Source organism: Hordeum vulgare, chromosome 2H (assembly GCF_904849725.1).
Source record: "Hordeum vulgare subsp. vulgare chromosome 2H, MorexV3_pseudomolecules_assembly, whole genome shotgun sequence".
NCBI classification, from domain to species: Eukaryota; Viridiplantae; Streptophyta; class Magnoliopsida; order Poales; family Poaceae; genus Hordeum; species Hordeum vulgare.
The window spans coordinates 512,884,441-512,904,945 of NC_058519.1; positions in this window are offsets into that span (position 1 = coordinate 512,884,441).

Here is a 20,505-nt window from a genome sequence, read left to right on the forward strand (position 1 = left end):
TTGTAGGGATAACTTTCTTTTGGCCTTGTTATTTTGAAAGTTCATGATTACCTTGCTAGTTTGCTTGAATTATTATTGTTTCCACGTCAATAGCAAACTATTGTTTTGAATCTAATGGATTTGAACATTCACGTCACATAAGAGGAGTTACAAAGGACATCTATGCTAGGTAGCATGAAAGCATCAAAAATTCATTCTTTATCACTTCCCTACTCGAGGACGAGCATGAGTTAAGCTTGGGGATGCTTGATACGTCTCAAACGTATCTATAATTTTTTATGGTTTGATGTTGTTATCTTGTCATCTTTGGATGTTTTATGTACCTTTCATATCTTTTTGGGGACTAACTTATTAATTCAGTGCCAAGTGCCAGTTCCTGTTTTTCTGTGTTTTTGGCTCTTTTCAGATCTGATTTTGGAACGGAGTCCAAACAGAATAAAATCCCCGAAATGATTTTTTCCCGAACGGAAGAAGATCAGGGGGCTTTTGGGCCAAGCCAGGAGGGCTACAAGGAGCCCACTAGCCCCCACTCCGCCACCAGGGGGAGGCGGCGGTGGGCAGGCTTGTGGCCTCCCTGGCGCCCCCCTGGCCTAGATCTTGCGCCTATATATTCCCTAAAAATCAAAAAAAAATCAAGGGATCCACGAAAATACTTTTCCGCCGCCGCAAGCTTCCGTTTCCGCGAGATCTCATCTAGAGACCCTTCCCGGTGCCCTGTCGGAGGGGACTTTGGAGTTGGAGGGCTTCTTCATCATCATCATCGCCCCTCCAATGACTCGTGAGTAGTTCACTTCATACCTACGGGTCCGTAGTTAGTATCTAGATGGCTTCTTCTCTCTCTTGGATCTTCAATACAAAGTTCTCCATGATCTTCATGGAGATCTATCCGATGTAATCTTCTTTGGCGGTGTGTTTGTCGAGATCCGATGAATTGTGGATTTGTGATCAGATTATCTATGATATATATTTGAGTCTTTGCTGATTTCTTATATGCATGATTTGATATCCTTGTAAGTCTCTTCAAGTCTTGGGTTTTGTTTGGCCAACTAGATCTATGATTCTTGCAATGGGAGAAGTGCTTGGTTTTGGGTTCTTACCGTGTGGTGACCTTTCCCAGTGACAGTAGGGGCAGCAAGGCACACATTGTGTAGTTGCCATCAAGGGTAACAAGGCGGGCTCTATCGTAGATATGAGATTGTCCATCTACATCATGTCATCTTGCTTAAGGCGTTACTCTGTTCTTGACTTAATACACTAGATGCATGCTGGATAGCGGTCGACATGTGGAGTAATAGCAGTAGATGCAGAAAGTATCGGTCTACTTGTTTTGGACGTGATGCCTATAGATATAATCATTTCCATAGATGACGTCACAACTTTGCACGGTTCTATCAATTGCTCGACAATAATTTGTTCACCCACCATCTACTTGCTTTCATGAGAGAAGCCACTAGTAAACACTACGCCCCCCGGGTCTATTCACACCTATTGTTTCCACTTTCGCTTTTACTTTGCTTTGTTACTTTGTTGATTTCAGTTCTCACTTGGCGAACAATCTATAAGGGATTGACAACCCCTTCATAGTGTTGGGAGCAAGCTTTTTGTGTTTGTGTAGGCTCTTGTGATACTCCTTCAATGGATCGATACCTTGGTTCTCAAACTGAGGGAAATACTTACCACCGCTGTGCTACATCACCCTTTCTGCTTCGAGGGAACACCAATGCAAGGCTCCAAGGCCACGGGGGAAATCCTTTGCATATTTGCCTAGGAAGTCTCTTAAGGCATAGCCGTAGCAGAAGGATTCCTGGTGCCGCCGACACACCTATTTCTGGCGCCGTTGGAAGGTCTTTTGTTGCAGTAGCACGCCGCCCCTCCCCTCACCCGCCCCCTGCGCCGCCCCTCCCCTCACCCGCCCCGACGCTGCCGCTCCTCTCACTCGCTGCGGGCGCCGCCCCCTCCACTCATCGGCTTCCGGCGACGCCCCTCCCCTCACCGGCCGTCCCCAACTCCGGTGAGTGTCTCCGGTACCCATATTTTCTGTTTTTTTTAAAATTAGATCGTTAATTTTTTTTCTATTTTTTCTGTTAAATTAGATAGTTAGTTTATTAGGTAGAATAAAGTAGATAGAAAAGAAAAAACTTAGAAGATAATAATAGAAGTAGAAAACTAGAAGAAAAAATAAGAAGAAGAAGAAGAAGAAGAAGAAGAAAGAGGAGAGGAGGAGAAAGAGAAAAGAAAGAAGAAAAAGAAGAAGAAGAGGAGGAGGAGGAGGAGAAAAAAGAATAATAATAATAATAATAAGAAGATGATCAAGAAGAAGAAGAAGAAGAAGAAGAAAAAGAATAGAGAGGAAAAGAAGAAAGAAGAGGAAAAAGGAACCCCGGCACCCCGGAACTGACCCTCGACCCCCGACCCCTGACGCCCGACGCCACTGACCCTCGACCCTCGACCCCCGATGCCACTAACCATCGACCCCCGACCCTCGATCCCCGATGCCCGATGCCACTGACCCTCGACCCCCGACCCCCGACACCAGTCCGGCCTCTTGTTGACCGAAAAGACCCCAACCCCCGACGCCAGTGACCCTCGACCCCCGACGACACTGACCCTCAACCACCGACGCAACTAACCCCCGACCCCCGACGCCACCGACACCCAACACCGCCGACCCTCGACGCCACTAAGCCCCGACCCCCGACACCTCTTCTGCCTACTGTTGAATGAGAAGGTTCTTTTCGGCCTTCTAGAGGCCGACGGGGGTCATAGTTTTGTAAATTATGAGTTAGGCCACATATTTTCGGATTATGTTAATTATAAAAACATCGTATTTGTGTTGATCGTGTGAATTTCAATGTGCAGTTGTTCGACGACCTCCACGTGCGTTGGACGAGCTCCTCGCTTGCGTTTGTTGCTGAGCACAAATGACTTCTCCTCCTACCCCCTTAATTTGCTCTGTCCCGGTCTTCGTGCCGATGAAACTTGCTAGCTATAGGTTTCTTCAATCATGAGTATGCGTGACTAGTATGCGTCTCCCGTTCGAAAGGGCGACATCTATAAATATGCATTTCTTTGCATATTTATAACCGCCATCCTTTTGAATTGTCCAACATTATCCATGGACAGCCCGAGTATGTGTAAATTGGGTTCGTTTTCCCGTATGGTGTGCTCTGGATCCGATGCAGAATTTCGTCAGTGCCTCCCTGTTGTTCTCTTGGTACACATACTCTCTGCTTATTTCCGAGACGTGTATCAGGAGAACAACGCGGAGGTGCTGCCGAAATTGTGCGTCGCATCTGGAGCAGAGCATGGGAAAACGAACCCAATCTACACATACTCGGGTGGGATTAGGACCTATCTTTACCTATTAGCATGTAGGTTGCATGGACGTAATAAAACTGACAAACTTGATTAGCGTATGAATATAGATGATGAATTATATATTTATTTCTTGTGCCTCCCATAGGTAGTTAGGCAACATGAGTGATCGTGCTTGGATGTACACTGGTCACCCTAGTCAGAAAGAGATGACCCATGAATGGTTAACAAAAACCAGGGGGTTTGTGAGAGCCGCATTTGCAAATGGCCAGCAAAAAACATGGTGCCCCTGTCCCAACTGCGACAACTGGAAAAAGCAGACAGAGTTTGAAATGGGTAAACACCAGCAGAAGTGGGGTTTTACACCTAATTATACGGCGTGGACTTTTCATGGTGAGTCTGACCAACGTGCCAAAGCTGAGGTGATTCGTCGTCGCACCGACGAGCATGGTACCGGGATTGAAGACATGGTGCAAGACATTGATGATGTTCGGGATTCAGACGATGAGATGGTGGAATCTGCAAAGGCCTTCTATGAAATGTTGGAGTCTTCAAAACGTCCTCTCCACGAGTAGACTGAGCTTTGTCAGTTGGATGCCATCACGCAAGTAATGGCTCTGAAGGCTCAATTCAACCTAGGCAGAGAATGCTACGACGCGATGATGACGATATTTGGACGCTTTCTACCAAAAGGCCATGTACTGCCTGCAAACCTATACGAGTCAGAGAAAATCCTCCGTGTACTTAAGATGCCCTATGAGAAGATACATGCCTGTGAGAATGGATGTGCCTTATTTAGGCTTGAGTATGCGGCCTTGAACTATTGCCCCATTTGCAATTGTTCCAGGTATATTGTGGTAGACAATAGTATGGGTGAGAAGAATCAGACCAAAATCCCCATTAGTGTACTTCGGTATCTGCCAATCGTACCAAGACTTCAACGTCTTTTCATGGTCGAAGAGACGGCCACACAGATGACATGGCACAAATTGGGCAAAAGAACCGAACTAGATGCGGATGGAGAAGGAGGAGAAGAAGGAGAAGGAGGAGAAGGAGAAGGAGGAAGGAGGAGGTCTTCTTCTTCTCCTCTTCCTTCTCCTCCTCTTCCTCCTCCTCCTCCTTCTTCTTTTACTTCTTCTCTTCTTGCTTCTTCTCTTTCTCTTCTTCTACGCAGCTTAGACTCATCCAAGAAAGACTAAATTGGCTAATTATCCTACAAAATGACATAATTAGCTTAGTTAGGTGAAAACATCATAAAAACCTTGGTTAGCTCATTAAAATGACCAATTTAGCTAAAAAATGAAATAATAAGCTCAAAATGGCATAAGAATCTTGGTTAGCTCATGAATATTATATACTTAGCTTGGCTTCCACCTAAATGATATAATTAGCCAATTTAGCTCCAATATGGCTTAATAAGCATAGTTAGCTCCAAAATGACATATTTAACCCAAGTGAGCTCCGAAACGACCTATAGTTAGCTAGGCTTCCACCTAAATGACATAATTAGCTTAGTTAGCTCCAAAATGACCTATTTAATAAAAATGACCTATAATTAGCTAAGTTCTCCCCTAAATGACATAATAAGGCTTATGTAGCTGCAAGATGACCTATTCCCCCTAACTTAGGTATTAAATGGCCTATAATTAGCTTAGCTAGATCCAAAATGGCTTCATAAGCATAATTTTCTCATGAATGACATATTTTACCCAAGTTAGCTCCGAAACGACCTATAGTTAGCTAGGCTTCCACCTAAATGACATAGTTAGCTTAGTTAGCTCCAAAATGGTCTATTTAATAAAACATGACATATACTTAGCTAATTAGCCTCGAAATGACATAATTAGCTCCAAAAAGGCATTCTTAGCTAATTTAGCCCGAAGAATGGGACAAGAGGAGAAGAAAGAGGAAAAATGAAAGGAAGGAAGAATAAGAAGAAGAGAAGAAGAAGAAGAGAAGAAGAAGGATAAGAAGAAGGAGAAGGAGGAGAAGAAGGAGAAGGAGCTCCTCCTTCTCCTTCTTCTTCCTCCTTCTTCCTCCTTCTCCTTATCCTTCTTCTTTTCTTCTTCTTTTCCTCTTCCTTCTCCTCCTCCTCCTCCTCCTCCTTCTTCTTTTACTTCTTCTTCTCTTCTTGCTTCTTCTCTTTCTCTTCTTCTACGTAGCTTAGAATCATCCAAGAAAGACTAAATTGGCTAATTATCCTACAAAATGACATAATTAGCTTAGTTAGGTGAAAACATCATAAGAACCTTGGTTAGCTCATTAAAATGACCAATTTAGCTAAAAAATGAAATAATAAGCTCAAAATGGCATAAGAACCTTGGTTAGCTCATGAATATTATATACTTAGCTTGGCTTCCACCTAAATGATATAATTAGCCAATTTAGCTCCAATATGGCTTAATAAGCATAGTTAGCTCCAAAATGACATATTTAACCCAAGTGAGCTCCGAAACGACCTATAATTAGCTAGGCTTCCACCTAAATGACATAATTAGCTTAGTTAGCTCCAAAATGACCTATTTAATAAAAAAATGACCTATAGTTAGCTAAGTTCTCTCCTAAATGACATAATAAGGCTTAGGTAGCTGCAAGATGACCTATTCCCCCTAACTTAGGTATTAAATGGCCTATAATTAGCTTAGCTAGATCCAAAATGGCTTAATAAGCATAGTTTGCTCATGAATGACACATTTTACCCAAGTTAGCTCCGAAATGACCTATAGTTAGCTAGGCTTCCACCTAAATGACATAATTAGCTTAGTTAGCTCCAAAATGGTCTATTTAATAAAACATGACCTATACTTAGCTAATTATCCTTGAAATGACATAATTAGCTCCAAAAAGGCATTCTTAGCTAATTTAGCCCAAAGAAGGGGACAATAGGAGAAGAAAGAGGAAAAATGAAAGGAAATAAGAAGAAGAAGAAGAGAAGAAGAAGGAGGAGGAAGAAGAAGGAGAAGGAGAAGGAGGAGAGAAGCTCCTTCTCCTTCTTCTCCTCCTTCTTCTCCTTCTTCTTGTCCTTCTTCTTTTCTTCTTCTTCTCCTCTTCCTTCTCCTTCTCCTCCTCCTTCTCCTCCTCCTCCTTCTTCTTCTTCTTCTTTTTTTTCTTCTCCTTCTTCTCTTCTTGCTTCTTCTCTTCTTGCTTCTTCTCTTTCTTCTTCTACGTAGGTTATTTTCCCCAACAAAGACATACTTAGCTAATTATCCTCCAAAATGACATAATTAGCATAGTTAGGTAAAAACATCATAAGAACCTTGGTTAGCTCATTAAAATGAGTAATTTAGCTCCAAAATGACATAATAAGGTCAAAATGGATTAATAATCATAGTTGGCTACAAAATGACATATTTTATCCAAGTTAGCTCTAGAATGACCTATACTTAGCTAAGTTCTCTCCTAAATGATATAATAAGGCTATGTAGCTCCAAGATGACCTATTCCACCTAACTTAGCTATTAAATGGCCCATACTTAGCTAATTTCTCTCCAAAATAACCTATATACTTCTTCATCTAGTATTATTCTTCTAACTTTCTTATTTGTTATTTTGCAGATTACATTCACTTCATGGGAAGCATGAATTATATTGATGGAATGCTTAAAGATGATTTCTTGTACCATGGCTTCACGGAAGCTTGTATTGAAACTATTGTAGCATATGGATATATATGAAACTTTGTATGCATGTGGATGAAACTGGTGTACTATATGGTTTGGTACGGATGGAACTTGCATAATATGTATGTACTATGGATGAAAGTTATTTTAATATGGTTATGAGTACGGAAACAAATTTATTTATGTCAAATATATATATATATCCTGATTATTGTGAAAAATGCTGGATATAATAAGAAATAAAATAAAAAGGGGCTGGTTCCCCCCTTTGCCGTCTGCCCCCTCATGGCAAAGGGGGATGGCAGACAGCAAAGAGGGGAGAGAGAGGGGCTTGTTTCCCCCCTTTGCCATCTGCCCCCTCATGGCAAAGGGGGGATGGCAGACGGCAAAGAGGGGAGAGAGAGGGGCTTGGTTCCCCCCTTTGCCGTCTGCCCCCTCATGGCAAAGGGGGGATGGCAGACGACAAAGAGGGGAGAGAGAGGGGCTTAGTTCACCCCTTTGTCGTTAGCCCCCTCATGGCAAAGGGGGGAGGGCAGACGACAAAGAGAGGAGGCCTGCCGTTAACACTTAACGGGACCGTTGGTGTATCTGCCGTCCCATTTAATTTGCCGTCTGCCCCCTCATGGCAAATATTCTTTGCCGCCCGCTTCAAAAAAGCAGACGGCAAAGAACCTCTTCACCGGATTTTTTTTGCCGTCTGCTGACCGACGACAAAGCCTTTGCCATCCGTGGTTCCCCCCTTTGCCGTCTGCCATGGCAGATGGCAAATTTATGAATTTCAGTAGTGATGCAGAAAGTATCGGTCTACTTGTGTTGGACGTGATGCCTATATGTATGATCATTGCCTTAGATATCGTCATGACTTTGCGCGGTTCTATCAATTGCTCGACAGTAATTTGTTCACCCACCGTAATACTTGCTATTTTGAGAGAAGCCTCTAGTGAACACTATGGCCCCCAAGGTCTACTCCACACCATATTTTCAGCCTTACACTTTTTACTTCGTTGCACTTTCCGCCTTCACATCTCACTTTGCAAACAATCTTGAAGGGATTGACAACCCCTTTGAAGCATTGGGTGCAAGCTTGTTTGTGTTTGCGCAGTTACTCTGGACTTGACGAGACCCTCCTTCTAGATCGATACCTTGGTTCTCAAACTGAGGGAAATACTTACTGCTCCTGTGCTGCATCACCCTTTCCTCTTCAAGGGAAAAACTGATACGTCCATTTTGCATCATGCTTTCATGTTGATATTTATCGCTTTATGGACTGTTATTATACTTTTTGGAACCTTACTTATGCCTTTTCTCTCTTATTTTGCAAGGTTTATTTGAAGAGGGATAATACCGGCAGCTGGAATTCTAGACTAGAAAAGGAGCAAGTCTGAGTGCTCTATTCTACGCAACTCCAAATGTCCTGAAAACCAACGTGGATTTTTTTTGGATTTTATAAAAAAGACTCGGCGAAAGAAGTGTCACATGGGAGCAACCAGGGGCCCACAAGCTTGGTTGCCGCGGCCTACCCCCTGGCCGCGGCAACAGGGCTTGTGGGCACCCCGGCGGACCACTGGCCCCCTCTTTTGCTATATGAAGGGTTTCATTCCAGAAAAAATCATTTGGGAGCTTTTTCATGGATTCTTTGCCGCCACGAGGCGGAACTTGAGCAGATCCAATCTAGAGCTCCGACAGGACGATCCTGCCAAGGAAACTTCCCTCCCGGAGGGGGAAATCGTCGCCATCGTCATCACCAACACTCCTCTCGTCGGAGGGGAGGCATCTTCATCAACATCTTCATCAGCACCATCTCCTCTCCAATCCCTAGTTCATCTCTTGTAACCAATCTCCGTCTCGCGACTCCGATTGGTACTTGTAAGGTTGCTAGTAGTGCTGATTACTCTTTGTAGTTGATGCTAGTTGGATTACTTGGTGGAAGAGTTTATGTTCATATCCTTGATGCTATTCATTACACCTCTGATCATGATTATTATTATGCTTTGTGAGTAGTCACTTTTGTCCCTGAGGACATGGGATAAGTCATGCTGATAATAGTCATGTGAGTTTGATATTCGTTCGGTATTTTGATATGTTGTATGTTGTTTTTCCTCTAGTGGTGTTATGTGAACGTCGACTACATAACACTTCACCATATTTGGGCCTAGAGGAAGGCACTGGGGAGTAGTAAGTAGATGATGGGTTGCTGCAGTGACAGAAGCTTAAACCCCAGTTTATGCGTTGCTTTGTAAGGGGCTGATTTGGATCCACTAGTTTAATGCTATGGTTAGACGTTGTCTTAATTCTTCTTTCGTAGTTGCGGATGCTTGCGAGAGGGGTTAATCATAAGTGGGATGCTTGTCCAAGTAAGGGCAGTACCCAAGCGCCGGTCCACCCACATATCAAACTATCAAAGTAACGAACGCGAATCATATGAACATGATGAAACTAGCATGACAGAAATTCTAGTGTGTCCTCGGGAGCGCTTTTCCTCTTATAAGACTTTGTTCAGGCTTGTACCTTGCTACAAAAGGGATTGGGCCACTTGTTGCACCATTGATACTACTTTTTACTTGTTACTTTTCGCTTGCTACGTTTCACCTCACTGCACCATCACTTGTTACCGCTACTTTTAGTGCTTGCAGTTATTACCTTGCTGAAAACCATTTATCAGAGCCTTCTCCTCCTCGTTGGGTTTGTCTCTTACTTATTGAAAGGACTAGATTGATCCCCTATACTTGTGGGTCATCAAGACACTTTTCTGGCGCCGTTGCCGGGGAGGGAAGCGCCTTTGGTAAGTGGAATTCGGTAAGGAAACATTTATATACTGTGCTGAAATTTATTTTCACTCGTCACTATGGAAACTGTTCCTTTGAGGAGTTTGTTCGGGGTATCTTCACCAAGAACGGAAGCACGAGGAGTTGTTCCTCAACCTGAGGTACCTACTGAAAATATCTTTTATGAAATTCCTTCGGGTATGCTTGAGAAACTGCTCGCTAATCCTTTTACAGGAGATGGATTATCACATCTAGACTTGCATCTAATCTATGTAGATGAAGTTTGTGGTTTATTTAAGCTTGCAGGTTTGCCCGAGGATGAGGTAAAGAAGAAAGTCTTTCCTTTATCTTTGAAGGATAAGGCGTTGACATGGTATAGGCTATGTGATGATACTGGATCATGGGACTACAATCGGTTGAAATTGGAATTTCATCAAAAGTTTTATCCTGTGCATTTAGTACATCGTGATCAGAATTATATTTACAACTTTTGGCCTCGTGACAGGGAAAGCATAGCTCAAGCTTGGGGGAGGCTTAAATCAATGCTATATTCATGCCCCAATCATGAGCTCTCGAGAGAAATTATCACTCAAAACTTTTATGCTCGGCTTTCTCATGAAGATCGTACCATGCTCAACACTTCTTGTACCGGTTCTTTTATGAAGAATGATATTGACCACAAGTGGAATTTATTGGAAAGAATCAAACGTAACTCTGAAGATTGGGAGCTTGAAGAAGGTAAAGAGTCAGGTATGAATTTCCAGTTTTGTTGCGTTAAACCTTTTGTTGAAACAAACACTTCTAGAGATTTTAGCGCTAAGTATGGACTTGACTCTGAGATAGTAGCTTCTCTATGTGAATCTTTTGCTGCTCATGTTGATCTTCCCAAAGATAAGTGGTTTAAGTATCATCCTCCTGTAGAAGTCAACATGATTAAACCCAATCTAGTTGAAGAGAAAGTCATTGCCTTTAGTGATCCTATTGTTCCTTGTGCCTACACTGAGAAACCACCTTACCCTGCTAGGAAAAAGGATTATTCTAAAGTTCCAACTGTGATACGTAGGGGTTACATTAGACCACTTGCACCCCCTAAGGAAATTAGAGTCGAACCTAGTGTTGCTATTATCAAAGATCTCTTAACCGAAGACATAGACGGGCATGTTATCAAATTCTGTGAGGACTCCGCTAGAATTGCTAAACCTCACGCGAAAGACAAATACAGACCTGTAGTTGGCCTGCCCATTGTTTCTGTCAAGATAGGAGATCACTGTTATCATGGTTTATGTGATATGGGTGCTAGTGTTAGTGCAATACCCCGGTCCCTATATGATGAAATCAAAGACGAGATTGCACCTGCTGAGTTAGAACCCATGTCACTATTACGCTAGCTAATAGAGACACTATCTGCCCTGTGGGAATTGTGAGAGATGTAGAAGTCCTGTGTGGTAAGACGAAGTATCCTACTGATTTCCTCGTCCTTGCTACTGCACAAGATAGCTTTTGTCCCATCATATTTGGTAGACCCTTTCTCAACACTGTCAATGCTCATATTGATTGCGTTAAACAGATTGTCACTGTTAGTTTCGAGGGTGTGTCTCATGAATTTAACTTCTCCAAGTTTGGAAGACAACCTCATGAAAAAGAGTCGCCTGGTAGGGATGAAATCGTTGCTCTTGCCTCTATTGCCGTGCCTCCTACGGATCCTTTAGAGCAATATCTGCTTGAGCATGAAAATGATATGCATATGGATGAAAGATATGAGATAGATAAAATTGTTTTAGAACAATATCCTATTCTTAAGAATAAGCTGCTTGTTGAATTGCTTGGGGATCCTCCCCCACCAAAGGGTGATCCTGTGTTCGAGCTAAAATAGTTACCAAATACTCCTAAGTATGCCTACCTTGATGAGAAGGAGATATATCCTGTTATTATTAGTGCTCACCTCTCGAATCACGAAGGGAAGAAGTTATTAAAAACTTTGAGGAAGCACCGTGCTGCTATTGGATATACTCTTGATGATCTTAAGGGTATTAGTCCCACTCTATGTTAGCACAAGATTAAAACCGATCCTGATTCTAAGCCAGTCGCTGATCATCAACGGAGGTTAAATCCTAGGATGAAAGAGGTCGGGAGAAAAGAAATATTAAAGCTTCTGTAAGGAGGAATCATTTATCCTGTTTCTCATAGTGATTGGGTAAGTCTAGTACATTGCGTACCCAAGAAGGGAGGTATCACCGTTGTTCGTAATGATAAGAATGAACTAATCCCACAGAGGATTATTACTGGCTATAGGATGGTGATAGACTTCCGACAACTGAACAAGGCAACCAGGAAAGACCATTATCCTTTGTCGTTTATTGACCAAATGCTAGAAAGGCTATCTAAACACACACACTTCTGCTTTCTAGACGGTTATTCAGGTTTCTCGCAAATACCTGTTGCACAATCTGATTAGGAGAAAACCACTTTCACCTGCCCCTTCGGTACCTTTGCTTATAGACGTATGCCTTTTGGCATGTGCAATGCACCTGCCACCTTCCAAAGATGTATGATGGCTATATTCTCTAACTTTTGTGAAAAGATTGTTGAGGCTTTCATGGATGATTTCTCTGTCTATGGTTCTTACTTTGACGATTGCCTCAGCAACCTTGATCGAGTCTTACAGAGATGCAGAGATACCAACCTCGTCTTGAACTGGGAGAAGTGCCACTTCATGGTTAATGAAGGCATTGTCTTAGGACAAAAAATCTTTGAGAAAGGCATTGAAGTTGATAAGGCTAAGGTTGATGCAATTGAAAAAATGCCTTGCCCCACAGATATCAGAGGTATACGAAGTTTCCTAGGTCATGCTGGTTTCTATAAAAGGTTGATTAAAGACTTCTCTAAGATTTCTAGGCCTCTTACCAACCTCTTGCAGAAGGATGTTCCTTTTGTTTTTGATGAGGATTGTGAGGAAGCTTTCGAAATACTTAAGAAGGCCTTGATAACCGCACCTATTGTTCAACCACATGATTGGAACTTGCCCTTTGAAATCATGTGCGATGCTAGTGATTACGCTGTTGGTGCTATTCTAGGACAAAGAGTTGACAAGAAGTTGAATGCCATTCACTACGCTAGTAAAACTCTAGACAGTGCCCAAAGAAACTATGCCACTACGGAGAAGGGATTTTTAGCAATCGTGTTTGCATGTGAAAAGTTCAGATCTTATATAGTTGACTCCAAAGTCATTATTCACTCTGATCATGCTGCTATTAAGTACCTTATGGAGAAGGACGCTAAACCTAGGCTAATCAGATGGGTTCTCCTGCTACAGGAATTTGATCTGCACGTTGTTGACCGAAAGGGTGCTAATAACCCTGTAGCAGATAACTTTTCCAGGCTATAGAATGTCCTTGATGTCCCACGACCTATTGATGACAGCTTTCCTGATGAGCAACTGAATGTCATCCGTTCTTCACATAGTGCACCGTGCTATGCTGATTACTCAAACTATATCGTAGCCAAATACATACCACCCAGTTTCACCTACCAGCAAAAGAAGAAATTCTTCTTTGATTTGAGACACTACTTTTGGGATGATCCTCACATTTATAAGGAAGGAGTAGATGGTGTTATTAGATGTTGTGTGCCTGAACATGAACAGGGACAGATCCTGCAGAAGTGTCATTCCGAAGCCTACGGAGGACACCATGCTGGAGATAGAACTGCTCATAAGGTATTGCAATGAGGTTTCTATTGACCCACTCTCTTCAAGGATGCCTGTAAGTTTGTCTTGTCTTGTGACGAATGCCAAAGAATAGGGAACATCAGTAAACGTCAGGAAACGCCTATGAACTATTCACTTGTCATTGAACCATTTGATGTCTGGGGCTTTGATTATATGGGACCCTTCCCGAGTTCCAATGGGTATACTCACATCTTAGTTGCTGTTGATTACGTCACTAAATGGGTAGAAGCTATCCCCTATAGAAATGTTGATCACCACACCTCTATTAAGATGCTTAAAGAAGTCATTTTCCCAAGATTTGGAGTCCCTAGATATCTGATGACTGATGGCGGTTCACACTTCATTCATGGTGTTTTCCGCAAGATGCTCGCTAAGTATGATGTCAACCATAGAGTTGCATCTCCTTATCATCCTCAGTCTAGTGGTCAAGTAGAGTTGAGTAATAGGGACATCAAATTGATCTTACAAAAGACCGTCAATAGATCTCGAAAGAATTGGTCTAGCAAACTTGACGATGCACTATGGGCTTATAGGACTGCTTATAAGAATCCCATGGGCATGTCGCTGTATAAAATGGTTTATGGTAAGGCATGTCATTTACCTCTTGAGCTTGAACACAAAGCTTATTGGGCAATCAAAGAGCTCAACTTTGATTTCAAACTTGCCGGTGAGAAGTGGTTGTTTGATATCAGCTCATTAGATGAATGGAGGGCCCATGCATATGAGAATGCCATGTTGTTCAAGGAAAAGGTTAACAGATGGCACGATAAAAGAATACAAAAACGAGAGTTCAATGTAGGTGATTAGGTCCTGCTATACAATTCTCGTTTAAGATTCTTCGCAGGCAAGCTTCTCTCTAAATGGGAAGGTCCCTATGTTGTCAAGGAAGTATATCGTTCTGGTGCCATCAAAATCAATAACACGAAAGGCAATTTTCCTAGAGTGGTAAACGGGCAAAGAATCAAGCATTATATCTCCTGTACTTCCATAAATGTTGAGACCAATATCATCAATATCATAACTCCACAGGAGTACATAAGGGATGTTTATCAGCCTCTTTCAGACCCTGAAAACCAAGAGGCATCTGTTTCGGTAAGTAATTGGACTCCGAAACTTTTCCAATAGGAAATTTTCTCCGTTTTGGAATTTATGGAAAATTAGAAAAATAAAAAGCAGTCTGGAGAGCGCACGAGGTGGCCACAAGCTTGGTTGCCGCGGCCTACCCCCTGGCCGCGGCAAGAGGGCTTGTGGGCAGCTCGTGTGCCTCCCGGACTCCGTTTTCTTGCGGAGCACTCCTTCTGGTCCAAAAAAATCATTATATATACGCCTGAGGGTTTTGATCTCCGTATCGCATAGTTTTCCTGTGTTTTCGTTTCGGGCCTATTTCTGCTGCAGATCTAGATCGTCATGGCTTCCCCAAAAGTTACTAAGGACAAGATCTTCGAGAAGGTCATCAATCCTTACCTCACGGAAGTATTGCAGCACCCCCAATCTATCAAGATGAGCGAGGGGATGTTGCACATCCGTGATGCTGAGGGGCCTAAGAAGACCGGAAGCGTGGAGACGAGGCTCGAAGAAATGGAGCAACAAGTCTTCAAGTGCCAAGGGATGGTGGAGCATGGACTCAACGCCAACCACATGATGATCACAGAGTTCATCAACAATCACAAGATGGATGCCATTGACATTGGGAAGCACCTCTCCAGGCTCTATGACAGGGTTGATCAACTCCAGGGCCAGATCTATGACCTGCAGAACCAAAACTCTGAGTATGAGTATAGATTTAAATCAAATACGGTTGGCTGTAGATTTGAGGATTCTGGCGACTCGTTCATCCTTGCATGATGGAGCACCTATGCCTTGGAAGACGAAGGATCAGACTACTTCAACAACACCACCACCATCACCACCAAAGGAAGACAACTAAGCATTGGTATGGGCAATCCCCTTGGCTTTTGCCAAGCTTGGGGGAGTTGCCCTGGTATCGTATCACCTTTATATCTTTTGCTTTTACCTTTGTTTTAGTTCTTTCTTTTTCAGTTTTTATTTCTTCTCTTAGTGGAATAAGTCTTTAGTGTTTAGTTTGAGTCTTTTGCCTTGTGTCTCCCACGATGTATTCGAGCTTGCGAGCTATATAATAAAGAGTATCTTAGTCAAGGGCTTTGTTTTGTACCGTGATCAAAAGTATGAAAAGAATGATAGCATGAAAGATCATGAGATGATCTTATGGAAAGTGATAGCTTCACATATAACAAGTATGATGATTGAAACTTGTTGAGAGTAGACCAACATAGACCTCAATCATTGTTGCAATTAATAAGAAGTAATAAGGAAAGAGAGGTTCACATATAAATATATCATCTTAGACACTTTCTATATTTGTGAGCACTCACCAAACTATTACATGCCTAGAAGTATATGTTGGACAAGGAAGACAACATAATGAATTGTGTTTGCTTAGTTCCAAGCAATGTTATATGATTAGAGATCCCTTAGCGTGTGACGATTGCTTCCACCTCATATTAGCCAAAACTCCCGCACCAAGTAGAGATACTACTTGTGCATCCATAAACCTTCAACCCAGTTTTGCCATGAGAGTCCACCATACCTACCTATGGATTGAATAAGATCCTTCAAGTAAGTTGTCATCGGTGCAAGCAATAAAAGTTGCTCTCTAATATGTATGGTCTATTAGTGTGTGGAAAATAAGCTTTGTACAAACCTGTGATAAGGAAGACATAAAAGCGACAGACTGCACAATAAAGTTCTTCATCACATGAGGCAATATAAAGTGACATTCCTCCGCACTAAGAGGACACACATTCAAACCTCAAAAGCGCATGACAACCTCTGCTTCCCTCTGCGAAGGGCCTGTCTTGTACCTTTACTTTTTGCCCTTGTAAGAGTCATGGTGATCTTCACCAATTCCCTATTTTTGCCTTTGTCTTGGCTACCGTCACATACTAGGGAAAGATCTATATTCATATATCAACTTGGAATTGAGTACTTATGCTTTATTATTGTTGACTTTACCCTTGAGGTAAATGGTTGGGAGGCAAACTATAAGCCCCTATCTTTCTTTGTGTCCAACTGAAACTTTGATACCATGAGTACCACGTGAGTAGTAACAATTGTGGAAAACAAAACAGATGATTGAGTATGTGGATTTGCCTTACAAGCTCTTAGTGGAATCTTTCTGATAATGTGATGAATTGCAATTGCTTCAATGACTTTGGACGGTTGTTGGCCAGTTCTCGGTAAGGTTTTTGTCTCATACTTTGCTTTGTGAAGGAATTGTTACTTTCCCATAAGAATCTCTGTGATGTATTGCTATTCTATGTCTGATCATGATGCCCTCATGTCCGTATTTTGTTTTATCGACACGTTCATCCCTAAACATGTGGACATGTTTTGGGTCTTGGTTTTCTCTTGAGGACAAGCGAGGTCTAAGCTTGGGGGAGTTGATATGTCCATTTTGCATCATGCTTTCATGTTGATATTTATCGCTTTATGGACTGTTATTATACTTTGTGGAACCTTACTTATGCCTTTTCTCTCTTATTTTGCAAGGTTTATTTGAAGAGGGAGAATACCGGCAGCTGGAATTCTGGACTTGAAAAGGAGCAAGTCTGAGTGCTCTATTCTACGCAACTCCAAATGTCCTGAAAATCAACGTGGATTTTTTTTGGATTTTATAAAAATACTAGGCGAAAGATGTGTCAGAGGGGAGCAGCCAGGGGCCCACAAGCCTGGTTGCCGCGGCCTACCCCCTGGCCGCGGTAACAGGGCTTGTGGGCACCCTGGCGGCCCACTGGCCCCCTCTTTTGCTATATGAAGGGTTTCGTTCTAGAAAAAAAATCATTCGGGAGATTTTTCGTGGATTCTCCGCCGCCACGAGGCGGAACTTGAGCAGATCCAATCTAGAGCTCCGGCAGGACGAGCCTGCCGGGGAAACTTCCCTCCCGGAGGGGGAAATTGTCGCCATCGTCATCACCAACACTCCTCTCGTTGGAGGGGAGGCATCTTCATCAACACCATCTCCTCTCCAATCCCTAGTTCATCTCTTGTAACCAATCTCCGTCTCGCGACTCCGATTGGTACTTGTAAGGTTGCTAGTAGTGTTGATTACTCTTTGTAGTTGATGCTAGTTGGATTACTTGGTGGAAGAGTTTATGTTCAGATCCTTGATGCTATTCATTACACCTCTGGTCATGATTATGATTATGCTTTGTGAGTAGTCACTTTTGTTCCTGAGGACATGGGATAAGTCATGCTGATAATAGTCATGTGAGTTTGATATTCGTTCGGTATTTTGATATGTTGTATGTTGTTTTTCCTCTAGTGGTGTTATGTGAACGTCGACTACATAACACTTCACCATATTTGGGCCTAGAGGAAGGCATTGGGGAGTAGTAAGTAGATGATGGGTTGCTGGAGTGACAGAAGCTTAAACCCCAGTCTATGCGTTGCTTCGTAAGGGGCTGATTTGGATCCACTAGTTTAATGCTATGGTTAGACGTTGTCTTAATTCTTCTTTCATAGTTGCGGATGCTTGCGAGAGGGGTTAATCATAAGTGGGATGCTTGTCCAAGTAAGGGCAGTACCCAAGCGCCGGTCCACCCACATATCAAACTATCAAAGTAACGAACGTGAATCATATGAACATGATGAAACTAGCATGACATAAATTCCCGTGTGTCCTCGGGAGCGCTTTTCCTCTTATAAGACTTTGTTCAGGCTTGTCTCTTGCTACAAAAGGGATTGGGCCACTTGCTGCACCATTGCTACTACTTGTTACTTGTTACTTTTCGCTTGCTACGTTTCACCTCACTACACCATCACTTGTTACCGCTACTTTCAGTGCTTGCAGTTATTACCTTGCTGAAAAACGTTTATCAGAGCCTTCTCCTCCTCGTTGGGTTCGACACTGTTACTTATCTAAAGGACTACGATTGATCCCCTATACTTGTGGGTCATCAAAAACAAACGCAAGCCCAACCTCCATCAACGTGTCAATTTCTGGCGCTGTTGTTTGTGGGATAGCAGAAGAATTTCTGGCGCCGTTGTCGGGGAGGAAGATCAAGTCAAGGACTCATCCAAGTAGGTATCGCAAACTCATCTCTTGCATTTACTTTGTTTGCCAGTTGCCTCTCGTTTTCCTCTCCCCCACTTCACCAATTTGCCTTTTTTGTTCGCCTTTTCGTTCGCCCTTTTCGTTCGCCCTTTTTCTCGCCTGCTCTTTGTTTGCATGTGTGCTTGCTTGCTTGCTGAAGTCACCATGAACGAAAACAACAAAATTTGTGACTTCTCGAATACTAATAATAATGATTTTATTAGTACTCCGATTGCTCCCGCCACTAGTGCAGAGTCATACAAAATCAATGCCGCTTTGCTGAATCTTGTTATGAAAGAGCAATTCTCTGGCCTTCCTAGTGAAGATGCCGCATCCCATCTCAATACCTTCATTGAGCTTTGCGATATGCAAAAGAAAAAAGATGTGGATAATGACATGATTAAATTGAAGCTTTTCCCTTTCTCGTCGCGAGATCGAGCAAAAACTTGGTTTTCTTCTTTGCCCAAAAATAGTATCGATTCATGGGATAAGTGCAAAGATGCTTATATATCCAAGTATTTTCCGCCGGCTAAGATCATCTCTCTCCGTAATGATATCATGAATTTCAAGCAACTTGATCATGAACATGTTGCACAATCTTGGCAGAGAATGAAATTAATGATTAGAAATTGTCCCGCTCATGGCTTGAGTCTTTGGATGATTATTCAAATCTTTTACGCTGGCTTGAATTTCGCTTCTAGAAATATATTGGACTCCGCTTCAGGTGGAACGTTCATGGAAATCACGTTAGGAGAAGCCACAAAACTCTTAGACAACATCATGACAAACTACTCTCAGTGGCACACTGAAAGTTCACCTACTAGTAAGAAGGTACACGCTATAGAAGAAATTAACTCGTTGAGTGCTAAGATGGATGAGTTGATGAATTTGGTTGCTAGTAGAAGTGCTCCTTTAGATCCTAATGATATGCCCTTGTCTTCTTTGATTGAGATTGGCAACACTAGCTTGGACGTTAATTTTGTTGGTAGGAATAACTTCGGGAACAACAATGCTTTTAGAGGAAACTATGTTCCTAGGCCTTTTCCTAGTAACTCCTCTAATAATTTTGGAAACTCTTACAACAATACTCATGGAAATTATAATAGATTACCCTCTGATCTAGAGAATAATATCAAAGAGTTTATCAACTCGCAAAAAAATTTCAATGCGTCCATAGAGGAAAAGCTACTCAAAATTGACGATTTGGCTAAGAGCGTTGATAGAATGTCTAGTGATGTTGATGCTTTGAAAGTTAGATGTGCTCCTCCCAAAATCAACATGGATGAAACTTTGAAAGCTATGCGTGTTTCCATGATTGAAAGCCAAGAAAGAACCACCCAAATTCGTGCTAGACATGAATGGCTTAAAAAGGCGTGTTCTCGTGATGAGAATCACGAAGATCTTAAAGTGCTTGTTGTGACTCCTATTGAATCTTTGTTTTCTTGTGTCAAACCTAATGATTATGGGGCTGGATATGAATTCACTTTGGTTGAAAAGTGCCCCAAAGATTCAGAGTCCATCTATCTTGATGCTAAAAGCATTAAAAGTGGAGTAGAAAATGTTAAAACTTTGAGTAGAAATGAAATTACTACCGTGGATTTCAAGGAATTCAATTATGATAGTTTCTCCTTGATTGAATGCATTTCTTTGATGCAATCCATGTTAAACTCTCCACACGCTTATAGCCAAAACAAGGCCTTTACCGATCATATCGTCGAAGCTATGATAAAATCTCTTCAAGAGAAACTTGAATTGGAAGTCTCTATCCCTAGAAAGCTTCATGATGAGTGGGAGCCTACCATCAAAATCAAAATAAAAACTATGAATGCAATGCTTTGTGTGATTTGGGTGCTAGTGTTTCTGCGATTCCAAAGTCTTTATGTGATGTTCTAGGTTTTAATGAGATTGAAGAGTGTTCTCTTAATTTGCATCTTGCTGATTCTACTGTCAAGAAACCCATGGGAA